This window comes from Podarcis melisellensis, assembly GCF_964234715.1.
Source record: "Podarcis melisellensis genome assembly, chromosome: 8".
NCBI classification, from domain to species: domain Eukaryota; kingdom Metazoa; phylum Chordata; class Lepidosauria; order Squamata; family Lacertidae; genus Podarcis; species Podarcis melisellensis.
Window position 1 is genome coordinate 82,728,800 of NC_138540.1, and position 17,956 is coordinate 82,746,755.

The 17,956-nt window shown below is 45.9% G+C and overlaps 1 long non-coding RNA gene across 1 annotated transcript; it reads left to right on the top strand.

The window, feature by feature from the left end:
* Window positions 1-186: 186 nt before the first annotated feature.
* On the top strand, window positions 187-1,435 carry LOC309376239. The gene is made up of 2 exons (XR_014171093.1): window positions 187-905; window positions 1,033-1,435. It is a non-coding gene; the product is annotated as an uncharacterized lncRNA (long non-coding RNA).
* Window positions 1,436-17,956: the final 16,521 nt, after the last annotated feature.

Here is a 17,956-nt window from a genome sequence, read left to right on the forward strand (position 1 = left end):
CACCCCTGCTCTAACCAACCTTCACTCTGGTGCTTTTTGGCTTTTGAGACAGAAGAGACCAGACTAAAACATCATGAGAAATCGTGGTGGGAAGATGAGGAGGAGCCAAGCTAACCACAGGCTTAAACCAGCAAGTCCCAAACCATTTTAAACCCCGCAAAAACAAAACAAAAAAGGTTCGCAGCTTTTCAGATCAGCTAGCGCTTCCGATCGATTGGTGCTCCAGGATCGATCGCTGTAGCTTTCTTGGGAAAAGGGAAAGATCCGTCAAATGGCTTTTGCTGATTTCTCTGCAGGCTCCCTTCTTATTGCTTTGTCGAAAGGAAATCAGCACAGATTACGGCAAGAGTGAGCGGGGGAAAAGTGGAACGTCAATTCTCTTTAGACCAGCCTTCGCTGGCTTGGTGTCCTCTTGGTGTCCCATCATCTCTAACCATTGGTCATGCTGGCTGGGGCTGATGGGAGATAAATTTGCCTCTGACTGAACTACCGAGGTTTTTTTCGAGGGGGGGGGAAAGATAATTTGTTGTTAGGCGGTGCAAATAGCGGGCGACAGCTCAGGGCTTGCTTGTTGCGCTGTGATGACAGAGTGCCTGAAACCGCTTTAATTGTGCAAAAAATCTGCTTGAGATTGAAAACCTCCTGGAAACAGGGACCGACTGGGCTCACCCTTTGGGATGCTAACTGTCTAACAGTTGCCCAGACGTGAAACTTCTTGCCGTTGCTTCCTCTGGTACAGACAAGTATTGCCGATTGCTATGCAGGAAGAAATTGTACACAACATTTAAGAGAACTCGGGAGAGACCGGGTACATTCGTGCCCTATGGCAGAGCTCTATTTCAGATCAAACACAAACAGAACACACCTCTGGTTGCCTCTGGATATGGAACCCACCTGAGGAAACTGTAGCCTGTGTTTCCCAACCTTGTGCCTCCAGCTGTTTTTGGACTACAATTCCCATCATCCCTTGCCACTGGTCTTGCTAGTCAGGGATGATGGGAGTTGTAGTTCAAAAACAGCTGGAGGCACAAGGTTGGGAAACACTGGACTAGACACATTTAAAGCACATTCGAAGCACATTCTTTTCCTCAAAGAATTCTGGGTACTGTAGTTTGCTGAGAGATGCTGGGAACAGTAGCTCAGCGGGGTGGGGGGTGGGGTTAAACTACAGTGCCCAGAATTCTTTGAGGGAGATAATGAGCTTTAAATGTGCTTTAAAGGTATAGCGTCCCCTTCTTTAGATTGTCCAATCCTGTTACATTCGTTTACTATGGATGTGTTCTACATCCTGCAAGTTTTACGAATTGTACACTCTGCCAAACACTCTGCGATTAGCCTGGGGTCTGGAAATTCCCGACCCCTGCTGTAAGGTACATTACCTGTACGCATGACATTTGGTGTATGTGGCGTGTGCTCTGTATCATAAAAGCAATTTTTTAATAAAACCCAGTTATGCCTTTTTAAAAAACAAGGCTAAAGATGAAACAGCGGCAGCATAAACCTGAGTGTTGCGCTGAGATAAAAGACAAATATTACTCCAAATGTTGTTTTTATATGATATTGTAAGACTGGTTAATGTATACGCAGCACGAACGTCATCCTGGAATACGCTATGCCAGGAACACTCTGAGCGCTGTCCATTTCTCAACAAATTTGTTTGCAGTGGAGAACAATTTCTCAAGAAGCACATTCAGACACTAGTGCAGTTGTTCAAATTTTCTGGAACAAATACTCATTAAATACCGGTGGTGAGTCATTTTTCCACCCTGAAACAGTATCCATGTTTGCTGCTATTATTTAGGGAAAGGTTTTTAGTATCTTCTGCATGTCCAAATTCACTTGATTTGCTCATTTATTCATCTGCTTTAAATATATACTCTTATCAAACTGCAGGTTATTACAATAATCCTGCCAATGTTCTTACCCATTTACAATTCACCTGTAAATATTCAATAAACCGTTCCCATTCTTTTATAAAGAGTTTGTTATCTTGATTTCTTCTTCTTCCAGTAAGTTTCGCCATTTCTGCATATTCTGTAAGTTAGAACCATCAATTCTAGCATGCCGGGGGGGGGGCACCTAAATTGTATAATTTGGGTATCTGAATGATTGGTATTAGTAATTGCATTATAATTTGGCATTTTTATAATGAGGCTATTATTGGATTGTAATTGAAAACTAATAAAAATTATTATACCTATTCAGTATACCTGAAGGAGCGTCTCCACCCCCATCATTCTGCCCGGATGCTGAGGTCCAGCGCCGGGGGCCTTCTGGTGGTTCCCTCATTGCGAGAAGCGAAGCTACAGGGAACCAGGCAGAGGGCCTTCTCGGTAGTGGCGCCCACCCTGTGGAACGCCCTTCCAGCAGATGTCAAAGCGATAAACCACTACCTGACATTCAGAAGACATCTTAAGGCAGCCCTGTTCAGGGAAGTTTTTAACGTGTGATATTTTACTGTATTTTTGGTTTTTATGGAAGCCGCCCAGAGTGGCTGGGGAGGCCCAGCCAGATGGGCGGGGTATAAATAAATTATTATTATTATTATTATTGTTATTATTATTATTAAGAGAGAGAGAGAGAGAGAGAGAGAGAGAGAGAGAGAAAGAAAGAAAGAAAGAAAGAAAGAAAGAAAGAAAGAAAGAAAGATTGCATATAATAGCTCCACTCAGTGGCGTAGTGTGGGTTGTCAGCACCCGGGGCAAGGCAAGTAATTTGTGCCCCCTAATCCGTGGATTTGCGCCCCCTTACCCTAACCCCCAGATGTTGCGCCCAGTGCGGCCGGCCCCCCTGCACCCCCCACGCTACGCCACTGGCTCCACTACCATCAATTGCACAAATCATCATGGATAAATGATTAAAAGGCGGCCGGCAGGGTCCCTGCAATCAAAATTTGAGCCCCAAGAGATCAGAAACCAGCCGCCTCAGCAGAGACGAATGCCTCTACCAGAATTTTGCTGCCTAGTAAATATTTAGCCGACTTCTATTCTCCAAGGCTCGGCATTCTTTGACGGCATCTAGAATGATTTGGCACAGACAGCTTTTAGCAAATACCCGTTCCGAACTCCACTGCGGCAGCAATCTTGTTGAACCTGGGCTGCTCTGAACCTCTGGGCAAATATGTACCCAAGCAGGAAATGGGGACAGTATTTCACATCCAGAAGCTCTGATTGACGCCTCAGGGCTGCAGCCGAAGGCTACCCTCTGTTGTGCCACAATTTCAGAAGTTTTTCTTTGCCTTTGCAAAGGCAAAAGCCAGCCGGGCTTACCTTAAGTCAAGAGCTCATCTCAGAAGCCTGTTTTGCAGTGAGCAGACTCAACTTGGGAGCACACATAAAGCAATGCAAGTGTTTCTGAACATGTGCAGAGTGCATTTTTCTGGGTCATTGCAACCAGGCCTATTCCATCTAGGAGGACGAAGTGCTTCCAGATCAGAAGGACCAATGTTTAGACTCAGAACCTCTCTCCCTTGTTCATTTATAAATCACTATTTGTTCAGCATCATTAGCCCTAATTGGGAATAATCCACATTTTGGTATCTCTTTAATCCCTGCTGATACAAGTACATCAGAATCATTAAGGAATAACTAGCACAAGTATGTAAACTAGGAGCCAAACCAGAGCCAACTAGGAGCCAAACCAGAGCCAACAAATAAAGCTTTTTGTGTGTGGATTATAACAAATCAAAGCTACAGGACTGAGTGCTTCTTGGATATTTAAAAGGATTAATCCGTTTTAGTATTTTAACTTTTGTATGTTTTAAAGAAGAGTTGTGATTTCCCCCCCTTGCTGTTACTGTTTAATCTTTTGTAAACCACTTTAAGGTTTTTGTTTACAATCAAGTGGTGTATAATTTTTTATCAAATAAATGTTTTTTCCAGGAAGGACATTTTTTCAGTGGGTAATATAGCACCACAACTCGGTTTCTGATTGCTGTATCAAGTGTTCCATATTTAGACTAATTTACTATATGTTTTGGCAAGCAGTTTGCCTGCTCACCATAGATATGGACACCTCTTTAAGATCCCATACCCAAATTTTGCATCACTGCTCCCGAGATAAAGGAGCAGATTTTCGTCGACATTTGGGTAGAACTGGGTGCCATTTTGAATCAAGATGGCGGACTGAACGTCTCAAAACTACACTGGTTTTAACAACTTATCACTTATTTTAACCACTGATTTCAAAACTTGGTTGTTTCCTAAGCTTCCCAAGCAATGCTGGGTGCAAGTCTGGTTTCATATTTCTGTTAGTTTTCTTTGCTGCTTTTAAATGGTAAAACTGAATAGCATATAGTCCTCTTTTCTTCCCTTGGGAAGAAACAAATATAACAAAATATACTGAGGGTTGTTCTTTTTTATTTAAGCAAATATAACATTTTCTCCCCACCTGGCTATTTTTTTACACTTCGCCTCTTACAACTGCAGGTGCAAGAATCAAGCATCTGTAGACTTCTCTCAAAGCCAGTGAAATCGAGGTAAGGAATCAATTTGAGTCCATTTGAGGCCATTGTTTCAGCAAGCTGAAAAGCCCTGTTCTTAGAGATATCCAAGAATAAATCACAGAAGGTGGAGAGAAGAGGGGGGAAAGTGCATTCTAAGGGCATAGGTTCGTGTATTTCAGTCACCCGCTATCCTGAAGTATAGGGATTTGTGCTTTTGACTGCCACATTTAAGCAGATGTGCCCATTTCACTGTCACCAACTATATTCTTTTCTGTACACAAAACAGAAGAACATAGGGAGATACCTTGTACCAAATCAGACCATTGTTTGGCCGGCGGCAGCTCCTCAGAGTTTTGGGCAGGGACCAGCTCCAGCCTTACCTGCAGACACAGCCCTTACTTCCAAAGCAACTACTCTATTCCGAACTTAAAAATGGAAAGCGTAATGCTGGCGGTCGACAAAAGAGGTTTAGAGACTGTCTCAAGGCAAATCTTAGAAAATGTAGTATAAACACTGACAACTGGGAAACACTGGCCTGCGAGCGCTCCAGTTGGAGAACAGCCTTTCTCAAAGGTGTCATGGGCTTTGAAGACACTCGAACTCAGAACGCAAGAGAGAAACGCGCTAAGAGGAAGGCACGCTTGGCAAATCCACACCATGATCAACTCCCACCTGGGAACCAATGTCCCCACTGTGGAAGGACGTGTGGATCCAGAATTGGCCTCCATGGTCAGTGGCATAGCATGGGGGGTGCAGGGGGGGCGGGCCGCACCGGGCGCAACATCTGGGGGTTAGGGGGCGCAAATCCATGGGTTAGGGGGCGCAAATCCACGGGTTAGGGGCACAAATTACTTGCCTTGCCCCGGGTGCTGACAACCCACGCTACGCCACTGTCCATGGTCACTTATGGACTCATGGTTAAAACCGTGTTTATGGAAGACAATCTTACTCTGCTACAAGTGATCACCAAAGAAGAAGAAGAAGAAAACTCACAGCGAGCTAAGTAGGTGATATTTCTCTCCCCACAACAGTGTGATGTAGTGGTTAGAGTGTCAGACTAGGACCTGAGAGACCAGGTTTCGAATCCCCGCTTGGCCACGAAGCTCACTGTTGGGGGCGGAAACAGGCGCTGCCTCTCTACCTAACCAACCTCACAGGGTTGTTGTGGGGATTAAACGAGGGCAGGGAACCATGGTTGCCACCTTGAGCTCCTTGGAGGAAAAGGTGTGGGGGTAAGGTCAGTCAGTAGAGCACGAGACTCTTAATCTCACGGTTGTGGGTTTGAGCCCCACATTGCACAAGAGATTCCTGCATTGCAGGGGGTTGGACTAGATCAGGCATAGGCAAACTTGGCCCTCCATATGTTTTTTTGGCCTACAACTCCCATGATTCCTAGCTAGCAGGACCAGTGGTCAGGGATGATGGGAATTGTAGTCCCAAAACACCTGGAGGGCCGAGTTTGCCTATGCCTGGAGTAGACGGCTCTTGTGGTCCCTTCCAACTCGAGAGCTCTATGATATGCCATAAACAAATGAGAAGAATAAATGAGAATTGCATGCCACCTGAAATACCAATGCATGTGTGTGTAGGACGACCCGGCAGCCCTGAAATAGCCTGTCTTTACTTCTGCTGTCCCCCTGTTACGTGTCCAGGAAGCCACAAAAAACGTGCTGGCTTTCCATCCTGGCCTAACCTCAGGCCACCTCTGCACTCCTTCAAGAATGTAATGAGCTCACTGAGCTTAGATCTCCAAGTGCCTCCGTCAATATTGACTGTCCTTTGCACACAACACACCCACCCCACCTCTGCTTCTTGCTTTCTTCTTGGATAAGTACTTGAGGAGAAGCCGGTTCCTTGCATGGCGCCAGGGGTGAAAACAAGCCTTGTTGACATTTCACCTTCTCAGGCTGAGATTAAGGGCAGGCAATTGTTTGAAGGCAGGTCCATTTTGGACAGGAAACAAACAGGCTTCCCGTCCTCCAGAGATCATTAGCAGGAAGACAGCAGGCAGACAGCAAATTTCCATGTGCCACACGCCCAAATCCAGCTAGACCCCCATTTCTCTCTTTTTCCCCCCAATTTTTTTTATTCATTTCCCAAAATTATAACAAATATAACATACTAAAAAGGGAAAAGAAAAAAGAAAAACTATAAAGAAAAGAAGAAAAAAACATGCAAATAAACACATCATCCTTCTAAAATCCGATTTAGTTTTCATTCTTTGACTTCCTCAAATCCTCCCTAACTGAATTCCATTGTATCTCTTTGTAACAGTTTTCCAATATCTTCTTTCTATCAAAATGAACTCCTTCAAATTGCTATCTTTAGTTCTTGTCATGATTTCTAGACCCATAACGGTTTTACAATTTAATCATTTCTCAAGATGATCAGTGCAGGAGGGGAGTCAGGCTTGGAGCTGCGTTCAGCTCTTAACTTAAAAAAAGAAGAAGCTTTATTTATGTTTAAAGCAGAAAGTTTTGGAAACAGCACAGCAGAAAGCACAATGCAAAACTGCTTACGGTCAGCTTGCATCGCCAGATAGATTATTGTCGGCATCCGTTCTGTCTCGAGAGACAGCGGAATGCGCCTCTGTGGGTGAAGAAAAACCGCTGGGAGAATTGCTACACCTGCCTTGTGTGCAGAGACTGGTAATGCGTAACATCTGCCACCTGCATTGCTTTTGCTGGGTTTTGAAGCGACTTCGCTGGGGTGCAAGCCTGGGCTGTGTGCATGCAGGTCCTGGGCTGCTCAGACAACAAGACTCCTCTCTCGGCCCCACTGATGTGGTCCAAAGGAAAGCAGAACAAGACGTTTGGCCCCAGCCTGGCTGCAGGAGTTGCCTGAAGGAGGAATGCAAGGCACCATCCAACTGCCTTAGGGACTCCCCTCCAGATTTGTGCAGGGTTTGCTCCTAAGCCTTTTCTTCTCTCAAAGATTTCCCACAAGGCAGCAAAGGTATGGGATCACAGTTTCCCCTGTGTCCTACGGGATCGCTTCTCCCGGTATGCCCCGCGGAGGACCTTTATTCCGGGCTGCAGGAATTTCTGGAAGGAAGCGTACAAGGTGCCATCCAAACATCTTAGGGACTCTTCTCCGGATCTGTGTAGGGTTTACTCCAGCAAACTTTTTCAGCAGGGGCCGGTCCACTGTCCCTCAGACCTTGTGGGGGGCCGGACTATATTTTGGGGTGGAAAATATGAATAAATTCCTATGCCCCACAAATAACCCAGAGATGCATTTTAAATAAAAGCACACATTTTATTCATGTGAAAACACCAGGCAGGCCCCACAAATAACCCAAAGGTGCATTTTAAATAACACATTCTACTCATGTAAAAACACGCTGATTCCCAGACTGTCCGCAGACCGGATTTAGAAGGCGATTGAGCCAGATCCGGCCCCGAGCCTTAGTTTGCCTACCCATGGATTACTCCATAGCCCTTTTCTATATTTTTGCAATTATTCAGCTCATCACATAGACCACAGAAAGTGATGATGTGACAAATTGCGCTCATTGCTGGTCCATGAAAGAGGCATAGGATTACCTGTGCTCTTCCCTTCACCCCACCTTCCCACATTAAGAGGGAAGTTCTGATAAGGGATTGTAAGCAGTTTCTGCTAAACGTGATTACAACCCACTGCTGGATTTACGTATAAGCCAAACAAGCTATCGCTTAGGGCTCCACTCTCTTGGGGCCCCCCAAAAAAATTAAAGGAAAAAAAGCTGGATGTACATTTCCAAGATATAAGATAAAAAACAAATAAAATAAAACCCACATACAGCAACAGTGTTTTGTGTTGTGTAGGCTCCTGTGATGTAAGTCATGGGCCCCGCCTGCTAGCCTGCTCCCTAAAATATCACTGGTTTGCTCACTTCTATATATAGGGTGCATGTGCAAATGGCTTGAGATACCTATTAGGTCCATAAATTACCATATAGCATATATTCAACACAAAAAACAGCTACCATTTGTTGTTGACAAAGGACAGCTGGACATATAAAGGGCCCCATTATCTTCAGTAGCTTAGGGCTTCATAAACCTAAATCTGGCCCTGTTAACAACTCTGGTTGTGCAGACTCTGCGACGGCTCAATTTGCTAGGTCATAGTTGTGGCACCCTGCGGCACCCCCTAGGCTCAGCGCCCAGTGTGGCAGAACCGGTTGCATTGTCCTAAATCCCACCTCTGCTCAGACAGCGCCTCTCAACCTCGCCTACCTTGCAGGGTTGTTCCGAGGATAAAATGGAGGGGGGGAACACTTATGCACCTTGAGCTCCTTGGAGAAAAGGTAAGGTAAAATGTAACTAACAAATGAGTACATAAGTAATCTGCAAAACATGAAAGTCGGTCCCTGCTTTGGAAACACGTGTTGAATTCTTGTTGTTTAATCGTTTAGTCGTGTCCGACTCTTCGTGACCCCACAGACCAGAGCACACCAGGCACTCCTGTCTTCCACTGCCTCCCGCAGTTTGGTCAGACTCATGCTGGTAGCTTCGACAACACTGTGCAACCATCTCGTTCTCTGTCGCCCCCTTCTCCTTGTGCCCTCCATCTTTCCCAGCATCAGGGTCTTTTTCAGGGAGTCTTCTCTTCTCATGAGGTGGCCAAAGTCTTGGAGCCTCAGCTTCAGGATCTGTCCTTCCAGTGAGCACTCAGGGCTGATTTCCTTAAGAATGGAGAGGTTTGATCTTCTTGCAGTCCATGGGACTCTCAAAGACTCCTCCAGCACTATAATTCAAAAGCATCAATTCTTCGGCGATCAGCCTTCTTTATGGTCCAGCTCTCACTTCCATACATCACTACTGGGAAAGCCATAACTTTAACTATACGGACCTTTGTTGGCAAGGTGATGTCTCTGCTTTTTAAGATGCTGTCTAGGTTTGTCATTGCTTTTCTCCCAAGAAGCAGGCGTCTTTTAATTTCATCACTGCTGTCACCATCTGCAGGGATCATGGAGCCCAATAAAGTAAAATCTCTCACTGCCTCCATTTCTTCCCCTTCTATTTGCCAGGAGGTGATGGGCCCAGTGGCCATGATCTTATTTTGTTTGATTTTGAGCTTCAGACCATATTTTGCGCTCTCCTCTTTCACCCTCAATAAAAGGTTCTTTAATTCCTCCTCACTTTCTGCCATCAATGTTGTGTCATCTGCATATCTGAGGTTGTTGATATTTCTTCCGGCAATCTTAATTCTGGCTTGGGATTCATCCAGCCCAGCCTTTTGCATGATGAATTCTGCATATAAGTTAAATAATCAGGGAGACAATATACAGCCTTGCCGTACTCCTTTCCCAATTTTGAACCAATCAGTTGTTCCATATCCCGTTCTAACTGTAGCTTCTTGTCCCACATAGAGATTTCTCAGGAGACAGATGAGGTGATCAGGCACTCCCATTTCTTCAGGAACTTGTCATAGTTTGCTGTGGTCGACACAGTCAAAGGCTTTTGCATAGATTTGCAAGAATTGTTGAATTCTTACAAAGGGCAAATTCAAATTTGCCTGTGGCCACCACTTCAGGGGGAAATGGAAAGTACCTTCCAGAACCTGCCTTCTCCACTAGCTTCTCCTCCTATTTCTCGCAGCGTATTTTCTACATCTTAGAACCATCCTTAGAACCACACCGAGTCTGCGTCTACATTGCAGCTTTAAAGCACTCTTCCCCACACCAATTCCCACAAGCAGTTCTGGGAACTATAGTGTGTTAAAGGTGCTGGGAATTGTAGAGGTGTACACGGCAGTTCCCAGGATTCTTGGGGTAGGCGAGTTGGGATTTAGCGGTAGCTGGGTTGGTGGAGCACGAGGTTCTTAATCTCAAGGTTGTGAGTTCGAGTTCCACCTTGGGCAAACGATGCCTGCATGGCAGGGCGTTGGACTAGCGGGTGCAGAATGCTGCAGAGAGGCTCCTCACGGGGTCCCTGCCATGGGAGCATATTCATCCAGTGCTTTACCAGTTACACTGGCTCCCGGTGGAGTATAGGGTCAAGTTCAAGGTGCTGGTCTTGACATTTAAAGCCCTTTGTGGCCTAGGACCCTCGTATTTATGGGACCGCCTTTCCTGTTCTGCCCCACAGAGGACCTTAAGGTTCATGAATAACCATAGTTTAGAGGTCCCGGGCCCTAAGGAAGTCAGACTATCCTCCACCAGGGCCAAGGCCTTCTCAGTGATGGCTCCGACCTGGTGGAATGCTCTGTCCCATGAGACCGGGGCCCTGCAGGATTTAACCTCCTTTCACCAGGCCTGTAAGACAGAGCTATTCCACCTGGCCTTTAATTTGAATTCAGCCTGATCTTTCATTTTCCCTCTCTTCCCTCCCCCTCCCCTTTTATGAAGATCACCCGCTCTGAGACCCCACAGCTAATTCTCCCCTGGCCTCCTTGCTGCCCCAACTAGGACCAATTCAGCCAGCTAGGCCTGGGGATTATCTAATTGATTTTTGAATTTTATTGTTATTCATACTGTATTTTATACTGTATTTCATGCTGCTTTTATAATTAAGTGTTTTAAAGTGTTTCAAATTTGTTGTCAGCTGCCCTGAGCCTGGTTTTTGAACCAGGAAGAGCGGTGTATAAATAAAAAAATATTATTATTATTATTATTAGATGACTGTCGTGGTCCCTTCCAATTCTACGATTCTATGTGCAGCCTTACTCGATGCAAAGGTCAGTACGTGAATCAGGCAAAGCTGTGAGTCATTGCATGGCGAGGACTAAAATATATGTAAGTCACTTCAATCATGGGACTAGCTTTCAGCTTCATCTATGATGACGGGAGGGCAAATGAGCCATGACAGGGAGACCTGTGATCAAGATCTCTGATGCAGATTGTTGGCTATTAAAGAAAAACTAAAACTAGCCTTTGCATTCGCCTGCTTTGCGAATCTAGAAAGCGGCACTTTCCTGAAATATTTAGAGGGATTACAAATAAGGATTTGATTAAGTATAATCAAATCTGGTCTCTAGCTATTGCTGAAAAATCAACTCAGCATGAAGGTTTAGTTATAGACAAGTAAAAAGGAATTCATTTCGAACCACGTGGCAAAAGAAACATTTGAGGAACCTTTTGTTTTGTTTTTTTCTGTTTTGTTTTCTTTTTTAGTTAAGTTTGCTAAGAATATTATAAAAAGCCAAATAAACAAAATTTAAAAAGAAAATGCGTTTGGAAAACCAGCCCTCTTTGAAGGAGGCTTTTGGTATTGGCCGCAACAGAGACCCGTTGCAAAATTCAGGGACCTCACACACCTCAAAGTGATAGGCAGGCTGCCAACAAACGTGGCGGCCTCCGTCTGGTCCCCAGAGCCAGCTGGCAGAGACAGTGGCAAGACACTCCATTCGCTAGGCAAACAAAGCTCTTGTGAACCAGGCGCCCCACCGCCCGCGTTCTTCAGTGATGACTCAAAAAAAGGAGACGGGGTTGCGCCACCCAACCCTTTCACCAGGTCTTTGGAGAAAGGACTGGCATCTCTGGAAACGCTGCAAAGCACATTGCTCCCCGCTCAAATCATGGGAACTGTAGTTTGCCAAAGGGAACTGTAGCTCTGCACAAGTCCTTTGAACCTATCTCTTCACGCGCCCAGAACACCCTTACTTATTTGTGCGGACGCAACCGGAAAGCTCTGTTGTTGTTGGGATAATCCAAAAGCTTATTTTATATGAACTATAGTTCCCGGGTTCCATCACGCTCCAGCGAGGTTTTCCCCGAACTGTTTTGGACAACGTCTACCATCAGACGCAGTTGGGTCTTTTCTTTCAATGGGACTGGCTTTGGGGCTGATTGTCTGCGATTCAAAACAGACTTTTTGGGATACACCCTGAAGTCAGTGGGGTTTACTGTGTAGAATGGGTTGATTTTAGAATGCATTTCAATTAATTGATTGGGATTTTATGTAAATTGTGTTACTTTTATTGTCGTTAGCCGCTCTGAGCCCTGCTTCAGCTGGGGAGGGCGGGATATAAATAAATTGTTGTTGTTGTTGTTATATAATATAATAATAATTTATTATTTGTTCCCCAGCCACTCTCGGCAGCTTCCACAGAAACCAAAAATACACTAAAATATCACACATTAAAAACTTCCTTGAACAGGGCTGCCTTAAGATGTCTTCTGAATGTCAGGTAGTTGTTGTTCTCTTTGACATCTGGTGGGAGGGCGTTCCACAGGGCGGGCGCCACTACCGAGAAGGCCCTCTGCCTGCTTCCCTGTAGCTTTGCTTCTCGCAGTGAGGGAACCGCCAGAAGGCCCTCGGTGCTGGACCTCAGTGTATATTGGACCTTCAAGTATACTGGGCTGAGGCCGTTTAGGGCTTTAAAGGTCAACACCAACACTTTGAATTGTGCTCGGAAACGTACTGGGAGCCTATGTATGTCTTTCAAGACTGGTGTTATATGGTCTTGGCGGCTGCCCCCAGTCACCAGTCTAGCTGCCGCATTCTGGATTAGTTGTAGTTTCCAGGTCACCTTCAAAGGTAGCCTCACGTAGAGTGCATTGCAGTAGTCCAAGTGGGAGATATTATTATTATTATTATTATTATTATTATTATTATTATTATTAGGGCTGGGAACTGCCGAGATCTGTTGATGAAGGGTGATATATAATTTTTAAATAACGATAACAATAATAATAGTGGTAAGCTGCAGATCTGCAGTCTGATTTATGATTTCCACAAAGAAAGTTACTTTCAATTCAATGAGACTCAACACCACTCCCAGAAAAGGGGGGACAGGATTAGGGTGTGAGGCTGCAGAGACACCATGCAGTTAAAGCAGGCCCCCCTCAAAAAAATCATAGAATGGTACAGTTGGAGGGGGCCGAGAGTCATCTAGTCCAAGCCCCTGCCACGAGGGATCTTTTACCCCATGTGGGACTCGAACCCATGACTCAAGGATTAAGAGTCTCATGCGGGACTTGACATCTTTCCGCAGGGCCTGCAAGACAGAGCTGTTCCACCAGGACTTTGGCCAAGGCACAGCCTGACTCCCTCCTTTGGTAAACCTCACAGAACTCTAGCGCAATGGTTTCCATTGATTTGATTTGAACTGATTTTAGAATGAATTGATTTTAGAATGCTGTATTACTTTACTGTTGTTAGCTGCTCTGAGCCCGGCTTCGGCTGTGGAGGGCGGGATATCCTGGCAAATAGAAGGGGAAGAAATGGAGGCAGTGAGAGATTTTACTTTCTTGGGCTCCATGATCACTGCAGATCACGAAATTAAAAGACGCCTGCTTCTTGGGACAGCATCTTAAAAAGCAGAGACATCACCTTGCCAACAAAGGTCCGTATAGTTAAAGCTATGGTTTTCCCAGTAGTAATGTATGGAAGTGAAAGCTGGACTATAAAGAAGGCTGATTGCCGAAAAATTGATGCTTTTGAATTATGGTGCTGGAGGAGACTCTTGAGAGTCCCATGGACTGCAAGAAGATCAAACCCCTCCATTCTGAAGGAAATCAGCCCTGAGTGCTCACTGGAAGGACAGATCCTGAAGCTGAGGCTGCAGTACTTTGGCCACCTCATGAGAAGAGAAGACTCCCTGGAAAAGACCCTGGTGTTGGGAAAGATGGAGGGCACAAGGAGAAGGGGACGACAGAGGACAGGATGGTTGGACAGTGTTCTCGAAGCGACCAGCATGAGTTTGACCAAACTGCGGGAGGCAGTATAAGACAGGAGTGCCTGGCGTGCTCTGGTCCAGGGGGTCATGAAGAGTCAGACACGACTAAACAACTAAACAACAACAAAATTATTTATGCTTTACTGACTGAGCTATCCTAGAAGAGAACTGTCGTTCCCAGAATTCCTGCACTCTGTGTGTGTGCTTTAAATATATACACCACCTCTGTCCCCTGCTGGGTTCCTTCCCACTTCCTCCCATATAGCTATATCTCCATTTTTGCTCTCTTCAGCCTTGGGGGCCTTCCAGACAGGTCTTCACCTTGCAGGGCTCAGTCCATCGCTTCAATCAGATTAGGAAAGATAAAAGGCCTGTTTTGAATTGAAAAGAATGCAAGCCTCCATCACTCTCTTCCTCCCTGACACAAACTCCCAAGCCTCTTTCCGTCCCTCGGAAATCCAGGGCAATTCAGGTTCAGGAGAAGGAAGGAAGGAGAGGATGGATAAAATATATATAATCTCCCCTCCGTTGCCCCGGCTAACTCCCTTGACAAAGAGCTCAGAGCCCACCTAATGAGAGTCTAAGAAGCGGGTCACATCAGGCCTAGGCAACCAGGCTGCCACCTTGCCGTCGCCATAGCAACATCGCCCAGGATCTCTGAGGCGGCAACAGCACCCAGAGAGGTGATTCAGGTGGTCTCTCCTCAGAGATGAGAAGGCTCCATTTCGGCACAGCTGCAGCGTCAAACACACACAAACCACCAGCCGTGTTGTGGTCTAAGAAGAGCGCCACTGAACTCCGTCCATTATTTCCAAGCAAACCACAAATCAGTCGATGTGGATCAGGGGTCAGCAAACTTTTTCAGCATGGGGCCGGTCCACTGTACCTCAGATCTTGTGGGGGGCCGGACTATATTTTGAAGAGGAAAAAATGAATGAATTCCTATGCCCCACAAATAACCCAGAGATGCATTTTAAATAAAAGGACACATTCTACTCATGTAAAAACACCAGGCAGGCCCCACAATAACCCAGAGATGCATTTTAAATAAAAGCACACATTCTACTCATGTAAAAACACCAGGCAGGCCCCACAAATAACCCAGAAAAGCATTTTAAATAAAAGGGCACATTCTACACACTGATTTCCAGACCGGATTTAGAAGGTGATTGGTCCGGATCCGGCCCCCGGGCCTTAGTTTGCCTACCCATGATCCTTGGTGTGATCTCAGGGAGTGGCATTCAGCTCGGTTTGAGGATCACAGATTGCACGGATCCAGCTCTAGGGATCAGCTCTGGTCTTGTGACTCTGCAGACACACGGCCTCCCCAAAATAATCCCGGGAACTTTAGTTTACCCCACCCCACAGAACTACAGTTCCCAGGAATATGGGAGGGAAGCAAGGGAGGCTTTAAATGTAGGGAGCACCCAAGATTGACAGGAATCAACCCAGACCTTTACAGGCCTGGCAGCAACTTTTTGGGTGAGATTGACACCCAGTCTGGAAGTTGTTTCCAACCAGTGTTTGCACACCCTGTGCCTGAAACTCAAACATCCAAAACCCAACATTGGCTGGATTGCAAACTTTAATTTAAAAGTTGGCTTTCTCTTCTGCCGTTAGGCCTGCCAACATTTTTCCTGCCCCCCCTCCTCCTCCTCTGATTTTAACAGCGGCAGCCTTTCATGCACAAATTTAGCAGGTGAAGCCTTTTTGGATATAAAGCGAAAATGCAGGGGCCAGGCAGAAGGCTTAAACGGCTTAAGTTGCGCAAATCAGGCTGCAGCGAAAGGCAGAGGAGCAGGGTCAGTAAGAAGTTTAGCAATCTTAGCTGTTTTCTGTTCTGTAATGTCAGTAAAGGTAAAGGGACCCCTGACCATTAGGTCCAGTTGTGGCCGACTCTGGGGTTGCGGCACTCATCTTGCTTTATTTGCCGAGGGAGCCGGTGTACAGCTTCTGGCTCATGTGGCCAGCATGACTAAGCCGCTTCTGGCGAACCAGAGCAGCGCACGGAAACGCCATTTACCTTCCCGCCGGAGTGGTACCTATTTATCTACTTGCACTTTGACGTGCTTTCGAACTGCTAGGTTGGCAGGAGCAGAGACCAAGCAATGGGAGCTCATCCCGTCATAGGGATTCGAACCGCCGACCTTCTGATCGGCAAGTCTTAGGCTCTGTGGTTTAACCCACAGCGCCACCCGCATACTGGCAAACGCTTTCTTGACATTCCTTGTGGAAATTACCCCCCTCCCCGCCAGGCAATTTCCCCAAAACTGGTGCCCTTCAGATACTTTGCTGTTACTCTGGCTGGGGCTGATGGGAGTTTTAATTGAGAAAATTGGGAGGGTCCCAGATTAAGGAAGCGAAGCTGCCCCAGAGGTGTCCTCACTGTGATTCCCTAATCATTGTCAATGAAGAGGACCTTCTCAGTCGGTAGAGCATGAGACCCTTAATCTCGGGGTTGTGGGTTCGAAAGATCCCTGCATTGCAAGGGGTTGGACTAGATGACCCTTGTGGTCCCTTCCAACTGTACGATTCTACAGGTTGGATTTGCGCCATCCAAAGGATAAAGGAACAACCCTTCAGTTCCATCTACATGGAACATTACAAACTTTGCAGCTTAGCAAGGATCCCTTTGGTAAATCTGAACTGGTACAGTGGTACCTTGGGTTACATACGCTTCAGGTTACATACACTTCAGGTTACACACTCCGCTAACCTAGAAATAGTGCTTCAGGATAAGAACAGAAATCAGGCTCCAGAGGTGCTGCGGCAGCAGGAGGCCCCATTAGCTAAAGTGGTGCTTCAGGTTAAGAACAGTTTCAGGTTAAGTACGGACCTCCGGAACGAATTAAGTACTTAACCTGAGGTACCACTGTATACAGTTCATGTCTAAGGTCTTGCAAGCATTCACAGCTGAGCGTTTTTCAGCCTGCAAAATGATGGCAATGTCTCCGCAGCTGAGGCTACCCATGTTATTTACTTTTATAGAGGATTTTGTTTCATTTTCAAAACTCTGCTCACATTCCCCCACTCACAAAATGAGTGTGACCTAGAAGATTGTGTTGGTGGCAATGGGGAAGGCTTTGCTGTAGCATGAGCCTTGACTCACTCACTCGAGCTGCCTATATTTCTTTCATTAACCCGTTCCTCACCAGGAAGTACCTGCGTTCCACCTGTAGTTGCTTAGCGCTGGGAGAAATGCACTCTGCACATGCCCAAAGACACCCTGCTGTTTCACATGTTCAGGGGCCGAGCCTTTGCATTCAAAACTTGTGTCAAACAAAGTCTTGCTGGTTTTCAGCCACCTATAACTGAAAGAGATTCGGTGTTAGCAGTTGCCTGACAGACTCTGAAAAAAAACACAAACACACAGAAAATTTATTGGCAGAAAATCTCCAGACATGGACAATCACAGTGATTTAATGCAGTGGTTTTTCCTGCCGCTGCAAAGATTTGTCAGTGGGACTGTAAGAAACTTGGCACACAACTGAAAGCCCAAAACAGCTGAGCCAGGAATGCAACTTGCAGCAAACTTCTGCTCCTAATGAGGATATGTGCAATTCTCCATTATGCCACCGGGTGGAGCTGTGGGTATGGTTCTTGTAGAGCCAAAAGGACTGCATTCTTGGCACTTGCCCTCCAGATGTGGTTGGACTACAACTCCCATCATCCTTCACCACTGGCCAGGCTGCCTGCAGCTGAGGGAGCCCAACAACTGCAGGAATGCCCCAACACAAATGCATGGTGCAAAATTAAATTAAAGTGGGTTCCCAAATGCTTGTTTGGGCTGAAGGTCGTCTGAAAAAGTCATTATTGCCATATAAAGTTGTGGTCGTTTGCAAGAGCATCTTTTTTATAACTTGAATTCATTAGTTTCAGAGCAGGAGAAAACAAGCATGCTCCATTTAC